Source organism: Corvus kubaryi, unplaced genomic scaffold (genome assembly GCF_017639235.1).
Source record: "Corvus kubaryi isolate FWS band 111438036 unplaced genomic scaffold, C.kubaryi_AGA036_p1.0 37385, whole genome shotgun sequence".
NCBI classification, from domain to species: Eukaryota; Metazoa; Chordata; class Aves; order Passeriformes; family Corvidae; genus Corvus; species Corvus kubaryi.
The window spans coordinates 603,115-619,280 of record NW_024581127.1 but is presented as its reverse complement, the minus strand read 5'-3'; the positions used below and the strand labels follow the sequence as shown (position 1 = coordinate 619,280).

The following is a 16,166-nucleotide window of genomic DNA, read 5'->3' as shown; positions in this document are numbered from 1 at the left end:
CAGCATCAGCAGCACTAATTAATATTATTGCTCCCTTTTTGAAAGGATTCACCTTTCCACAAGAAAAATCAAGTCTTAAATGCTCCTTTGTTAAAGACAATGTAAAAACTTCCACTGGCTCTGGTGGGAATCTACAGGTGACATTTAAAAAGCACTGACCCGTTGGATAATACTTTTTTTTGGACAGTTAATCTATGCAATCAAAAGAAGAAACAAAAAGAAAAGTACAATGCAAAATCAATACACCACAACATTTTCTTCCTTTCGCTAGTCAGTTTAGGTTTTCCTTTAAATCCAGAGGAGTCTTCAGTGACACACAACAGCAATACATGCACAGACCTCAACAAACCTTCCTGGAACCCCTCTGAGTGCCAAAGTGCTATGTAGTTTACACAAAAAATTTACAGTGTGAGTATCTTTTCATTTTCCCTGGCCAAAGGGTGGGGTGGGTCAGCTGATCAATACAGATTGGAACACCAGCAGTGAGTTTTCCTGTGAATTTCTTTAGGATTAACTGATGAGAAGGAAAAATGTTCAGTTCTGAAAACTCAGGTATCAGCCCAAAAAGCAGAGCACCTTTCACAGGTCTAGAACTGGTTAAAATTTTTCAATTAAAAATTAAACTCTGCAGATAGAACAAAATAATAATAATAATAGCAATAAGAGCATGCAATTTACTGCCAAGGCAGTGATGTTCTTTTAGGAAATAATGTAGATTTTGTGATTTAATGAGTCTTCAGAATTTTTCAATAGAACAAGATTGTGCCTTAGGAAACAAACAAAAAACCAATCAAATCTTTGTTCTGTAATCATTAATCTGTAAACTACAACCCTATAAACTTTAATCTATAAATTGACACATCTGTATTATTCATGCTATGACAAGATCTAGGAGACTAGGTTATGGAGCAGGACTCCTTTTAGCAGCAGGACAATATAGGAATGTACAAAGTTTCTAAGAAAACTGAAAAAGTTACCATGAAGTCACAAGTGGAGGAATCATCCTGGCAGCGATAGCAAGAAGTTTCTCTGAGCTGCCTGTGTGATTCACATCACAGAATGCAGCGAGCTGCCCTCATTCTTTGCCATGGGCAGCAGGCACTACTTAAGGATGACTCCTTTAAACTGGGCAGCAGTATAAGAGCCAGCTGAACCTCATGTCATGGTGGGGGGATGACAAAGAGTTGAGCTACCTGCCTCTGGTCAGCATCAGCCTTTCTGCTCACATCACCTAATAATATTGTAAAAAGGCAGAGAGAAAATACAGATTTTGAAGGAGGGTACAGAGATAAGATGGCAGTATGAAAAGAGAGTGATGGTATTTTTAAGAAAATTAGAAGACAGAAAGAAATTGGCACCTTAGGTTACTTCAGAGGAAGAAGTTGGTACCATCATAGTGGAAGAAGTTGTGGGTTGGCTGGGAAGAAGCTGTGAAACGAAGTTTGTGTGCAATGTGCTAAAGAAGTGATAAAGTCTTAGCAATGGCCTGGGGGAAGAAAAAAATCTTGACAAAGTTGAAAACTGTGTCCTGCATATTTGAATAAAATAAGACAGCAATTCCCAGCCAAAATAGATAATACGTGACACAGAAAATCAGAAAAAATGTTACCAGCACAATTGGATTGGAAATACCAGAAAAAATCTGCAGCAATTGGCTGTAAGATGCAGGAGAGGCAAAGACAATACCCAAAAATATACTGACTTTTATAGGTCTGAAGGAAGTAGGAGAGCAGACTTGCCTTGAAGACAAAAATGGGAAGTGGATCTGTGAATTTATAACAGAAAGGATAGTTTGTCTTCTTTTAATATATTATATTTATCCTTATATATATATATATATGTGAATGCATAAAATAAAACTTTTGTATTTATATAAATGCAAAGATTAAAAATATAGACCCTTTGGGAACTTCAATTAATGGTTGGCCATTCATGAAGAGATATCACACGTGGGATGGGAGTAACTGGGAAGAAGAAGGTCTGACAACAGAGAGTAAGTTTGGAAGTATAGAAATAACACCAGTCTCTGAAAAAAAGCCCAAAAAAAAAAAAAAAGGAAAGAAGGAACAGAAGAATAAAAGCCTAAACTAGTCTGGATTTGGAAAAAGGAGATGTAGTCAAAGTCAGTATTATCACAGCTAGGAACTAGGAAGAAATTATTGGGAGATAATGGGAGTTGCTTGCAGGGAGTACAAGGGAGAGATGCAGGACAGGAAATGGCCTAGCAGAGAACTGGAAAATAAAATGACAGCAGGTGGGATTTCCAGTGATTTTGGAGAAGTGAAAGTGAAGAGGGAAGGGGAAAACCCAAGAGCTGAAATCAACACTGATAGATCGACAGCCAGAGAGTGAGCAAGGGAAACAGAGCATGCAGCATGTAGAGTGGGCAGTTGATGCCAAAATGAAATCTGAAGTATTCATTCACATTCAAGTCAGAGGAAAGCACATCTATGGCTTAGTTTTTGGCCTATGATCTAGGCAATCTCAAGAGATGAAGCCTTCTCTTTGCCCAGGAGCCCAGCTCCCATGATAAAATATTAAAGCATATGTGTTATAGAACATAACTAGATAAATGGAGCATCACAGAGAAGTAAACAAGCAATATGGCATTGAGCAGAGATCTTGCAAATGAGGGGGGAAAAATATCAGCATTTTCTTTCAGTTTGGGTCTGGAATCTATCCTGAATTTGAATTAAGTGTGAAGATCAAAAGTTAGTGTAGTTAATATTTAAAGATATGCTTTGGGGGAAAACCTTGTTTTTCTGATTATTTGTGACTAACTTTTAATCTTTAATTTTTTTATTACACTTTCTGTTGAATAATACTTTAAGCAGTTCATCCTCTGAAGTTCCCCTGAGCTCCAATTTGAGTGTGGTAAATAACATGCTTTGGAACTCAGACATTTTCTTCCATATTCCAAATACTATAAACTTGAAAGAGTGAAAATATGTTTTTTCCTTCTCCTTTCTGAAGTTTCTTTTTCTTCTTATAACTTTGGGAGACATTGTGGGTGTAATGGAGAGTACTGTCTCATTTGTTGCCCACGCAGGCTCCTAAGCTCTATACCTAATAGAAAAACAAGACTATGTTCTATGTTTCAAAAGTGTAATAAACACTAAAAAGGCTTTTCTAGATTAAGTACATTACTCTTTAACACCCTTATCAGCATCATGACAAGTGTGGATTATTGGTTGATTATTTATTTCTAACACTTTTCATTCAGAAGGATCAACTCACTCCCCAAACTGTGAGGTATTGCTACTCCCATTCAGAATCTAAGGCCTAAAATGGTGAAGTAATAATGCCATGTCAAATCTAGTGTAAAACCAGCATCTCATGACACTTCAACTCCTACTCTGTCCATTGGACCACATAACCTGATATCTAATGTGACACAATTTACTAGAGATCTTCTATCCCACTTTTTGGAAAGTATTGTTTTACTATACTAGTAAAAGGTCCCTGGTTAAAGTATTTAGGAAGCAGCCATCCTAACTGTATATTATCCATATCCTTTTTCAAGTAAACAATATGAGATATCTCTCACTACAAGCATAACAGTAATAACTAACATCAGATGCATGATAAACTCCTCAGTAGTTACTGGTTTAGACCTACTGTTTGTAGTTAACCAGAGGAAGAAAATAAATTTCTGAAGGTAAATAATATCATGTTGTGCTTGGCCAATGGAAAACCATTTAACTGAGAACTTCATTCCTACACATTGTTTTACATGTACAGATGGTCATAAAATTATCCAGTTGCAAAAAAAAAAAAAAACCAATCATAATTCTTTGAAGCCAGAATGAATCAAAATAATACAAACTTGGTAACAAGCTAATATTTCAATAAGGAACTAATACTAGACTCAGAGAGAGTGAACAGATCCAAACTTCATTCACCTGCCACTGAAGTAACAATCAGCCTCCTTTAATAGCATTAAAGTTGCACGATATAAAAAATTAGTTGCAGCCATCAGCAACCTTTGATATCACTGGCACAGGGGAGATCTCAGCCTTCCTGAGGAGCAACACAGGTCTCCAGCCATCAGAGGAACATTCTATTTCAGGCTTGAAGATCTATCTCAAACAGTTAACAGCCAGCCACAGCTCAATATCCACAATAAGTGACCACAGTTTACAGAGCAGAGACTGCTCCCATGAGGGACCATACTGTGCAGTGGGCTGGTACTTCCATGCATGACACCAAACAATATTATTCCAAATGAACACAGGCACAAGCTAGCTTGCTCAGTTGTTTGTTAGGTTTGTTGTTTCTTTTTAATGCTTTCCTAATAAGCAGTTAAGTAGTCAAAGTTCATAGAGTGACTTCAACCTGATGATCTCATGAGTGTACATCTTCCCACAGGAATAGAAGTGCCAACAAGATGAGTTGTTTATTTCTGGTCCCCAGAGGCACAGTACAGCTATAAAGGTCAGACATTACATTTGCAAGAGGTGACAGAGTTTCCGCATCTACTTCATCATTTCAGCATCCATAACTGAGAACTATCCAGACATGTGAATGGCAATAAGGAAGGACAAGTATATTTGGGAAGGTGAAGGTTGCTATGGTATTTAATAATACCATGTTGTCATGTATATTACTACATGACAGCTGGAACTTCAGAAGATCAACCCGTCACTAAAACAAAAGACACTTAAGAAAGTAATTACAATGGACAGATATGCCCGGGTGCCCCAGCTTTCGTTTGATGCTGTGTCTAGGAATTAAGAATGTCATTATTAGATTGCAGAAAAGAAAGAATGATAGCAAAGAAACTCCTGAAGTTAAAGAGAGGTTGATATCCCACATACTGGAAACTTGTATATTGACCCAAACATTGTTAAAAACAGTAATCCAAAGTCCTCAGCCTTCTTTTCTCCTCATTTTTTTACTTCTTTTTTAACTTCCATGTTTAAATTAATTGCAAGTTCCTATAACCCCAGATTAGTAGATTTCTGCACTTTAAACTCAGGAGCTGTTTCAAATCAACTGTAAGCGTCCATAAACAAAGAACAATGGCCATCATTTTTCTAGGAAGACACTAACATGGCCAACTTTCCAGCAACAAATGGATAATTTGAATAAATGAGTGGAAGCAAGAGTGAAAAACAAACCATAAGGATGGCATGAAGGTTGTTTTAGTTGAAAGCACTCTCTCATGCCATAAACATACAATATAAGATTAAAGAAAAAAAAGAGTTCTTGTTTTGCAAACGTAATTTTATTAACATTAGAAAATTTTCAAAATAAAAATATAAAGGAGATTAGGAATATCTGTAATGACTCATAAAAGGTCTCAGTGACCTTCTGAAAAAATAAAATACACTTCTTAAATGATACTTTAAATTCAGGCATTATACATTTAAGTAAAACATTGATAATCTCAATTCAAGAACTAGCTGCCATAACAGGATTTAAAATGTAATTACTATACACAATGTAAAATTTTAATTTTTATTCAAAAGGGTCTTAGGGTGCAGTTAAAAAAAATTACTATTTCTTTAACCTAAAAACTAATGTCCCCAGAATTTGCACACCCGTTTGAGTGAACAACAGTGGAAAATCTGCTAGAGCAGAGAAATTGTTGCTATTAGATTTCAGAAGGAGCAGTCTTTAAAAGGACAGGAGTTTACTGTTCCTTCCTTGCTGTCCATTGCAAAATTCCATCAAGTTACTGCTGTGGCAGTTATTGAATTAAAAAAATGAAGAGAATACTCATCCTTCTTTACTCTAAATTTTGATAAGCCTTAATCTCAAGATACTAATTATTAATTCAATTTTTTAAAAAATTCAAAAGCAAGAACAAGTCCATGTTTTTATGTTTCAATTTCAGAGGAAATAACCAAATCCAGGTAAAAAGTAAAACTGTGCTTTTATTTTTAAGTCAGTGCCGTACTCATAGTAACCTAAGATTTTATAAATGCCGAGAATCTTGCTTTTAATTGTCTGTTTTCTTTTAAGAGCTCTATCTATATGTACAGATTTCTTCCTGGAAGCATCATTTTGCTGTTTAGACCAAGGACTAATAGATCCATCAAAACAAGAATAATTTTTATTATTTCTGTCTAAAGAAAGCAATCATTTTTTCTGAGTACAGAAATATTGCAGGATCATACCAAACAAAACACATCTCATTAATTGATTGGAATTCTGATGGCAAGTATTAATTTCTTCCCTTCCTGCAGATCTTTTACCTCAATTAGCAGCCATCAGAGAAGCTAACCTTATCAAGGGAAGAGGGAAGAGGTTGAATGCACCTCAGAAACTGGTATAAACAGGACCCTGGCTGCCCTGATGCAGATGCAACACATCAGAGCACCACAGAGGCACAGGTTACTCTAAGAGCAACCCAGGTAGAGGGACTCTCTAAGACCAGCAAGCAGAAGACTTCAAAGCCCTCCTCTTTTCACACCACCTCTGTGCAGCAGCTCATACTTCATCTTGTCTACTGCACAAAGGCTTTCCATGGACCTGGAAGTTGCAAACAGCAGATTTGAATACACAATGCACTTCAAAGAGCTCACATTATTTATAAAACCTCTGACAGCTTAGTTTACCATCAGGTTTTCTGTGTTTTGGGACTAGTGTCAGCACTGACATACCAGGAGGTGGCCATTACACAGAAGTGATGGGGTCAGCAAATCTGTCCCTGCTCATGATACATTTAGTTCTACAGGTGGTATAGAAGCAGCAATGCTAGCATGAAAACAATATCAATCTGTCTAGCTGCAGTTAGGGCTTCTAGGATGTCCATGAAGTCTCACCTCTACTTGCATTTAGTCTCAGGACTCTCATTTTTGTTTGTATTTATAAGAGTCTAGGTTTGCTAAACTGAGAACATAGCCTTTGGTTCCAAGCACATTTTTGTCTTCAGCTAAATCTCTTTCCACAGATGACTAACAACCTCCAGTTAAATCTATCTCTATTAGAGAAATAAACTGCACTGAACTCTGACAGATTCATGCAGAATTTTGTGCAGGGAAAAAATGGCTATGAGCCATCATTTAAAGGACATAGCAATTTCTACTCTTCATATCCAAAACTGAAAACCTTCAGCATCCTTTGATAACAAGACAAATCTGCATGCTCTCTGCCCACATAGGCAAATGTTAAAAAAAGAAGTGTGTTGAGGTCCAAGAACCATTCTGATATCCGTGTTTGTCAACAAGGATTCAGCGGCTCTAGAAGTATACCAGAACGATTGTGAAGGTGAGATACTAAGATAAGAATGAAAATAAAATCTCTTCTCAAGTACATGAGGAGTGTTCAAACATTAAATTAGCATTGGATCTTATATGTTTTCACCAAAAAAACCAAAACCAAAAAAACCAACAAAAACAAACAAAAAACCCACCCCAAAACACAAAAAACAAACCAAAAAAACCACAAAAAAATCCCCAAAATAAAACCAACCACAAAAACAAACAAAAAAAAAATGCCAAAACACAAAAAACCCCACCACACCTGTGAACTGAAGAAGGATAGGTACTTCTAAAGACTGATGGGCATTCAGGATGTAACTACTCGGGAATCTTCATGAAGGGTAGTGTGAAACTCTTACTGCTGCTGTTCAAAATTAGGTATCAGGTATTGCATGATAGCAGAGTCCTGATGCAAAATAAATGCAGTAAGTGTGGCAAATAATGGTGCTAATGCAAACATTATCACCTAGCTCTGTTTTACAGCAACTATGATGCCTGGAGTAAAATCTAAACTGGCATCGATCTGCTGTAGGCAGCTCACTTCATCTTCCCCCCTCCACTTTCTCCTCCCACACCACAGTTTGTGCTGCACCATTTGATTCAGGGACCACGTGCCACAGTGTTTGTGGCGACACCGTGTAGCACGGTGAGCTATCATTTTTTTTTTGTTGTGGTTTCTAGCAGGTAAGGGGGAGAGTCAATAACAAGAATTTAAACTCTTTTTTCTTCTTAGCCAATTGCGCCAGCCTATCTGTTAACAAGACTTCTGAAAATACGGAAACACATTTTGTGCACACATAGCTTTCTTTTGGGAACTTCTGTTAACGTTCTTGCAAAGCCCACACAGCTTCAGGCACTGTGCAAACATATGGGAGTATACAGACTGAAATAAACACAAAACAGTAGAAAGAAATATCAGCAGACATAAAAAATGAGGCCAGTAATAAATACAGATTAAAAATAACATGGATTCAGAGCACAGATTTTAAAAAACAACACGCCACATTCTGGTGGAGACTTCATGCATTTGACACATGCTGCACAGAACTTCTTTAGGAAGGCGCCCAGAACACTAAAATAATCAAATATCTGGAAGCATCTCAATACCACAAGTGGCACTAGTGTAAAATGTATTGAACCAGCATGGATTTCCCCCCTCTTTCCCCACATTCTAATTCAATTAAATGTGAAGGGGAAAAGTACTCTGTAACTTGAAGTCCCTTTTTTCCCCCCACTTTAAAATAGAACCAAATAAACCAAATCTCAATGGCTCCCTCTGCTGTCATGTCTTAGAAGTTTCATTACATTTGTGATTTTTTTTAAAAAACAGTTTTTCCTTCCTCAGTCAGTCGTCTGAGGAACATCTCGTATTTTCACTATCTTGTATTTTCACACCTCACACAGCATGCCTGCTCTAAAGAGTCAAAGACACCTTCATCCAAAAGCAAATTTCTCAAAGTGCAATTCAATGCCTGCTCATCAGGTCTGGAATAGTAACATCTCTTCATGCCTGCATGGCAGCTACACGTAGAATCATGAAAAAATGTTCATGACTGGTTTATCATCTTTGTAATCAGCTTTGGGTAGATCTGGATTCGACTGCAGAGGTATGGATTTTGACTCTAACACCAGACCACTTTGCATGAAACAACTGTATTTGTAACAAAACAACTGTAACAAATATTTCAAAGCTATGGGAACAGTCCTTGAAACAGAATACATTTCTCCTAAAACAAAAAATACTCCACAACCCATTAACCAAGCTGGAGAGCTGTACTGCTTCTGGCAAGCATTCTGGATTGCTCTTTGCCAGGCCCAAGAGACAGATAATGGTCATTACCTGGCACAGGTGAGTAGCGAAGCAGCAATATCAGGGTGTCTGGCCACACAGCTGACAACGACTTGTCTGCCTCTCAGCATCCTGGTAGGAAGCTTAGCAACAAATACTCCATCAGGGACCTAACTCCAAGTCACAAAAGTCAACAGGTCACACAAAAGAAGCAGAACCAGACCCCAGGATCTGCCCTCCCACACTTAAAGAATAAAGAACTCTGAAGGATATAATTTATTCTCACAAATGTACAAAAAGGGAGGATGATAAAAATCTGCAGTGCTCGGTTGAAATACAGAGGAGTAAATTTAAGAGAAAAGCAAAATGCTTCAGTACTTCACTTTCCAGTCTGTGGAAGCACCTCCCAGGCACAGTGTGTGGGGGGAGGCAGCTGAGGAGGGACCTCCCCCCCAGCAGTGCTCCCCTCTCCGTGGTTGCCTGGCAGAAACACACACTGCCAAGTGACAGTCCCTCAGTGCTCCCTGAAAGTAATTTGGTGCCTGAGGTTAATGGAATGACAGCAGAAATATTTCCATACTAGTCACAGAATTTGTCTCAATTGCCTCTGTCTTCTTTCCGCTCCGAACCCGATGCCTCCCAAGCTGGGAGCTATATTTATCCCTCGCACACAGGGATGTTCTCATGGTTCTAAATTAAGCAGCTTCTGTCACGCCCAGGACCAGCCATAACCCTTCTCTATTGGTTCTCCACAGCAGAGTTCTTGGTGCATTTGTGGTGCCCTGTCTACACCAACCATAGATGTACCCACTTAAAAGTCATCTCACTCATGTGGCGGTGAAAGCTGACATCGCTGCATATCCCACACCGTGCGCGTCCACCTTTCACACAGGATGCATTTAAACTGGTGAGAGACAGCCTCTCCTCAAACTGCCAGGGTATCATTAACACCTACAGCCTAATTCTGCCTACAGGTTATACCCACTGCATCTACCTCAATCACCTTCCTCCAGGAAACATGCTGAAACCCCTCACATTTCCAGTCTTCTCATATTTTTGCCAGTGCAAAAAACATCCTCTAGATTTCAACTGTTCTTCTCTTTTTACTTTTTACCAGCACGTTTTTACTATGATGGTAGGTTAATTCACCTACAGGAAGGAAGTCTAGTTTATTTTTTGTAAAGTACAAACACTCTAATTTATTACTAACAACCTCTTAGCATGAAGTGGCTTTGCTCTCATTTTGCTAGGCTAGGCTCACACATTAAATTCTACCCCTCCAAATACAGATAATACTTCTAAGATCCCAGATGCAGCTTGGAGATACACCATCCTAATCTGACAAAAGAAAATCTGAAAGGGCTTTTGAAATATTCCAAGTGAAATCTGCCCAAATAATATTCAGACAGCTCTACATTTCAAACCTCTGAAATGCCTTCAGCTTACAATCATGGTTCTTTGCTATAAAAGTCCATACCCACTGAATGTCAGACCGGTCTTACCTAGATTGCAAGTACAAATTACTTAATCAGCTTCTTAGAGGCAGATATATATATATACTATATACAAGTATCAGGGGAAAAAAGCTTAGCAGAATGTCCAAAAAACATTAAAGAATGATTCCTCCTAAGGAACTTTGTGTTGTCAAATACACAGTTACAAGAGTGATCTATGTATTACACACCATCCAGACAAAATTATGTTCCACTCGTGTTCGTAATAAGATGCATCTTCATTTCCTTGAGTTGGGCCCAAATGCTACAAACTTCCTGGTTTACTGGCATTACTTGTATTACTTTCCTGACTGGCAGGCTTGGAAAGAGAAATTTTCATACAAGAATTGCTGATATCACAAAGCAAAAAACAAAAAACAAAAAACAAAAACCATTTGGCACACTTAAACCTGTCACTTCTATATATTAGATGCTGGAAAGCAAGGGAGTATAAGAGGAATACAATTAGTTAAAGTGAGCAGTGATCAAGCCCATTCTCTGTGCTTTTTTAGAGAGAGGAGAGAACATAATCTCCCAAAGCTCCTCTTGCATTTAGTCCAGACTGCCTACAGAGCTGGAATAATTATCCTGACTTGGGATCAACTAAGTGTCAGAAAGCCTGAAACAAAAGAAGTTTGTTAAACTTAACAGTGTTTGCGTGGTTAATTTATTCCCTAACCCCGTCTAGATCAAGGAGAGCCCGCATTACTGACATAAAACCAAGGCATGAAGATTAAAGGATGTTTGCTGTTCTACAGAAACTCTGAGGCACCAAAAACCCTGTCCCCTCCTTTTCTGTAGTGCTGAATCCATGAATTTAAGGGAAATCTTCTCATTTCACCCCATTGCAGATGCACCTGCTATATCAGGTGTATCTTTTCTTTGCTCACCCAGTGGATTTGAACTGATCCTTCTTTGAACTCTCCGGATGTGATCCAGCTGTGAGAGAGAAATCTGCAGCAGTCCAGGGCTGCTGCTGAGCTGGTTAAGTCTGATTGAGAGCAATTCAAGTAGCGAAGCTCTGGCCCAGGACTCTGCTGCATAGGTGGGCACACAGGCAGCAGAGGTGCCTAACTCAGCTGACAACTAGATGAGCGCTTGCACAGGTGACAATCAATGTATAAAAAGGACTTTTTCCATCCTAGCTGTCACTCTTTCACAAACCATAAACTCTCTATATTGGCATTAAAATAACCTGAGCTCTGTGTAAATTATGGTACACTTGAAATTCAATGTCCTACAAAAGGGCTCTAGCCTGAGCTGAAGAAAAGAAAAAAGAAACCCGAATACTCAGGTTATAATCTGTGGAATATAAGATGTAATATCCAGCAGCATCTCACCCCTGCTCTGGGAACAGAAGTTCCTGGAAGGAAAATCTGGATTCCTAAGCACTTTTACTTTATTGCAGAAAGTATTTTCTCAAGTAATTACATTTCAGCTAAAAGCAGAGGACCCAATTTTCACCTGGGAGTAGGTTTTCCTACACCAATACGCAGAGGCCCCAACATGAACACAAGGGAAGAAATCTATAGGGAAGAACAAACCCAAACCAGTAACAAACCTTACATCAAGTACATTTTGTCTTTGTACAGGGACAGAAGCACTTGATTCAGTTGGGAGTACAGCACCTGCCCCCATCTAACGCCTATATTTAGTCTCCTGTAGGTTGCTTTAGAATGCTTCCTCTGTAATACCAAACGCATATAAAGATGGAAACTTTGACCAAATGCTCCAAAGGTAATATTGCTAGAGTTGTGAGGTATTTTTCCAAGGGAAAATCGAGTGTGAAAAGTCTGTGGATAGCCCTTCTAGACACACCTAGTAACAGAAACTTTCCAACCACATTTCTATCAAGTGCAGCCTAGATTTAACTTTGCAAAGTAAATGCCATTTTGCCTGTAGAAGAACATTCCATTTATCATCTTGATAATTATTCATATTTGGTTGAAGTTTCTTTTTAACAGAGACAATCTATGCTTAACTTTGTCCTTTTGAGAGAATTCTCAAGGGACTGTTTTGTTCTTTGCTCTCAAGTGAATCATATTGCTACTGCAGAAGATATAACAATTTTTTTTTAAATTATGTTTTGCTACAGAATTTTCCTTCGTTTAAAGGTTTTCTGAGTCTGTTCAAGTTGCGTTGAGCTATTTACATCATCCACAAACCATAAAGCAACTGAAACAATTCAATGAACTAAAAATCCAGGAAGAGTCTTGATTTAGAAAGTCTCAGCAAACTGGAGGTTAGGTGAGCATGCTGGAGGTAGCTTCTGCTTTCCTTGCTCCCACATTGCTCTTCAAGTGCTCACAATTGGTTGTGGTCAGAGGCAGGATATCAGATTAGCCAGATTTTTGGTCCAACTGTCATATCCATTCATACTGATTGCAAAAAAACATGCAAAAATTGTTGAGTTGAAGTTTTTAAAATATTTTTGCAACAAACTTCTTGAACTTGTTAAAACCTAGGACTGAAATATCTTTTCATACTTTCTGGATCCCAGTTCAGGGAAAAAAAAAAAAAAAGGAAAGAAATTCTGTTTTATTTACATATTTCATGTATCTATTTTTATAATCTTTTTTGAGCACAATGTTATGAACACTAAGTAACAAAGAAGTGTTTAAAGTAATTTGATTTAGAAAGAATCATGGAAACAATGTACTCTGTGCAATTTAATAAATCTTTTCTGCATTCCAATATTCTGGTACATTTCTTTAATTATTGAGGTAGAAGACTCCTATACAGGTGTGCTTTTTTGTGTTAACATTACAAGAAGATTTTAATTTGATCTGTATCGAATATTAGTCATTGTGACATTACTGGCCAAGGACTTTGGGCTCATCGTAAGTCTGTGAAGCTTTGTGATGAAAATGAACGTGGCCCCAAAACTCTGCAGTATCAGAGCATTCCATACAGATTCCATACTGGAGACCTACAAAACTGGATCCAAATCAGCCAACAATGAGTCTTTTATTATTCATGATGTGAGTCAGATGACAGGGGAAGGCTAAAACTTAATCTTAAACCTCTCCTGAAAAATTTCATACTCAGAGGCATAGTCTCCCTTAAGACTCAGCAGTTCTTCTCTTTGAAAAGCTGCACAGAGCTCATCCTTCTTTAAATTTTGCTAGCAGATTAGAGGGTAAATTACTTACCAACCTGGATGTTTCCCCCTTGACTTCCTTCCTCAGGCAGGAGTGATTCGAGGTCAAGTTCTTACCTTTGTGCGGAAAGTTGCAACCAGCAGAGAACTGCAGCCATCCTGGGAGCATGCTCCCGTATTTCCACCTCTTCCCTCTGACTCGTGTGATGGAAGACTTGTACTACAATTGTTTTCTCCCAGATCAAACTCTAGACTCAAAAATGCTTAATTATTATCAACAATTTTACTTCAAGACCCCTTTGCAGCCATTTCTGTGCATTCTCTATCATTGATTCACCCTGTACCTCCTCATTAAACCCTTTTCAGTCCCTAATGCTTCTCTATCTTCATGGTCCTTTCCCTAGGATTTCCATGTATCCCACCACTACTGACTTCTAATTAACCCTTTTCCCTTTACACACACACACAAATAAAAAATATTTGCTCTCAGCACACTCTTCTTTCAACTATCCCCATTTCCTCAGTCTGTCTTATTTATAGGCTTTTAAGTCCAGTGACATCCATTTGTGAAGTCTAAAGCATCTCATCCTTTGCATGTCCTTCAACTCTCCTGTAGAAAATGTGATTTATTATAATAGGATTATTATATTATCAGTTAAATATAGATGAGTTTATGCCTGCTGACGGTTGACTAAGTATAAATATAGGAATTACTGTATTACATTTGTGCATTCTAGTTGAGGATCTTTCTCAAAAAATACAAAGAGGAGAAATTTGTGCACACCAATGTTTGCAGAAATATTTTAAATATCAAGATTATTAGATATTCAAGATTATTTATTCAAGATTATCTTTTGACTGCCAAGTGAATATCAATTCTTCTTTCTCTAGCAGTATTTTCATGCCAAAATTTAAGAAAAATCAGCTAATTTATTTAAATAAATCTTATCACACTGAATGACTTAAAAGCGCAGCACAGTATGCAGCTATTCTGTTCTGGGCAGGCCAGCACACCATTATCTCAGTGCTTCATCAAATCATTAATTGCCAATCTGTACTCAGAGGGTGTTTTTTTTCTCCCATTGCTCAGGAAAAGAAAATACTCTGCAGCAGGGATGGTCTCACTTGGGGTCTCTAGTGTCTGTGCCTCAGTGGCACCTTAACTTTTGAGAAAACAATTGTAAAAAACCAGCAAGTTTTTTGATCAGAGATCTGACATAGGAGTAACCTGCTCCAAGTCTCCTTTCACAGCAGGCTTACCTTGCAAAATGAGCTGTGTTATCTTCCAGGGTCACACAGGTAGCAGTGCCTCAGCCAGATGCTTCTCTTTGCGCACCTCTTTGTGGGCTGGTGGATTGCTCCTGAGCTCACAAACTCACAGTTAATTGTTCACTTGCTTGCATTACACAAACTTTTTCCTGCACTGCTGGTAGGTCTTTCTGAGGGATTTGAAGATGGAGAGGGAGGGAAGGAAAAGTACCTTCCAACTTTGAAAATAAAGTAAAATCTCAATTTCTCCCCAGTGAAAAAAAAAACCCTCAGATTTTTATTCTTAGCAATCATTAGAACTGTAGGTTTAAGATCAGAAACTCCTTCAATTATGAAAAGACCCCAACAAGCACCAAATATACCCAAAAAGCCTAAGAGAAACTTAATTCCATACTGAACTTACATACAAATGTGTAGTAAAACTGCACATCTGGACAGCATTTCCTCCATTTCCTTTTACCTTAGGTTTTGTTGGTGTACTTTCTTCCTATAGTTGAAAATACCATACGATTCACCTGTTTTCCATTTTTTGGAAAGATTTCCCTCCCACTTGTTTCAACCAAATGAACCAACAGCTCATTGTTCTTTTACATACCATAGGTATGATTAATTGAATTGCAAGGAATGGAAAAAAAACATCACAAGAAGGCAGAAAGTCATGGTGTCCTTCCAAGAGAATTTTCTGTTGTAGACAAAGCAGGCAGGTTCACTGAACGAGATTTAAGTTCCTCGGTCGCAACCTTACTCTTAGATATAAAGATGGACACCAAGTGAGAAACTCCATCGTGGTGGAATGCTGCAGAAAAGCCATGTTTAACAAACTTTTTCAGTCCATCTAAAAAGTCTTGAACACCATTAAGACAGATTTGGCACAGAGAAAACTAAATAGAACGTACAAGAGAGTTAAGCCACAAAGTGTGTGGGAAAATCTCAGTATTTTTTAATGTAAAGCTCGCATTTCATTGTCTTGTCATTTAATCAGTATGAGAATAAAAATGATGCAACTCATCGCTATAGCCCGCTCCAACTATTATTCTCAGAAATAAACTAGTAACTGAGTAACTTCTTCAGCTAACCAGCATTAAGTACGAATAGAAGTATCACCGCCCATGGGATCAGCTGGCTAAGTCTAGTGCAGAAGCAATGGCCTTGCTTACTGAAAGAAAGGATGAAACAGGGAACCTTTTATTGGAAAGCAAGGTAAGGCTTTAAACTGATTTAAGACCAAGAGCAAAATCATAATGTGAAGTAAAAAGCAGAAGAGAGATGTGAGATAAATGAGGGGAAAAAAACCAAAACAAAAATCC

The 16,166-nt window shown here is 38.0% G+C and overlaps 1 long non-coding RNA gene across 2 annotated transcripts in view; it reads right to left on the bottom strand.

The window, feature by feature from the left end:
- Positions 1–10,894, bottom strand: part of LOC121668535 — a 124,450-nt gene extending 113,556 nt beyond the window's left edge. The window contains exon 1 of one of the 2 annotated variants that reach the window (XR_006017435.1): positions 9,049–10,894. This is a non-coding gene — a long non-coding RNA (uncharacterized LOC121668535). The remainder of the gene's footprint in view (positions 1–9,048) is intronic. The other variant, XR_006017436.1, reaches the window with a different exon arrangement.
- Positions 10,895–16,166: the final 5,272 nt, after the last annotated feature.